This window comes from Grammomys surdaster, unplaced genomic scaffold (assembly GCF_004785775.1).
Source record: "Grammomys surdaster isolate TR1022 unplaced genomic scaffold, NIH_TR_1.0 125888, whole genome shotgun sequence".
Lineage (NCBI taxonomy): Eukaryota > Metazoa > Chordata > Mammalia > Rodentia > Muridae > Grammomys > Grammomys surdaster.
Window position 1 is genome coordinate 184,479 of NW_021620713.1, and position 645 is coordinate 185,123.

The window sequence follows — 645 nt, forward strand, 5'->3', positions numbered from 1 at the left end:
TTCCTCACAGATCCCCAGCTGTATCACCACCACATTGAGATCCATGTTTACAAAAAAGGTATGGATCTACAAAGAGAACCTATATCTGGACCACAGTAAACATACAGATGATAGAGGAGGGGGTTGACAGATAGCTACTGTTGACTGGACTACGGTCAAACTTATTTTTCCAGAGTCTTCCTCAAAAGATTTTCAAATTGGCTCATACACACTCAGTATGAATTGCTAGAGAAATTAGGTAGTCATGCGGATGAGACTGAAAAGGGCATAAGTACTTAAAAGTAGAAAATGTCCTGCCTCTAGAAACCTTGCAAGTGTGGCTGCTGTGTCACATGTGTGACAGTAGGTGGCAAAGAGGAGAGAAGTGTTCTGACCTATGAACATCTGAATGATTAGTAGCCTAACAGTCCTTGAAAAAAAGCTAGCATCAATCAACCACCAGCCCAGTGGCAGGGGTCTCTGACTGGGAGTTAGCCAGTCTGTTGCCCAATAGGCCCTGATGGCTTCCAGGACTGGAAGCAAGTCAGAGAATGGAGCCCACCTGGGATTGAGGGCCCTGGTCAGGAGTGAGCCTGAGACAGAGGCACTCCTGTAACATACTGGAGACCCCACTAGATACTCAGAGACCCCAAGTGTCTCTAAGGG

General features: G+C 46.4%; 1 pseudogene; it reads left to right on the plus strand.

Moving 5' to 3' along the window:
- The first annotated feature begins 292 nt into the window (after positions 1–292).
- LOC114608274 lies at positions 293–408 on the plus strand (annotated as a pseudogene).
- The last annotated feature ends 237 nt before the right edge of the window (positions 409–645 follow it).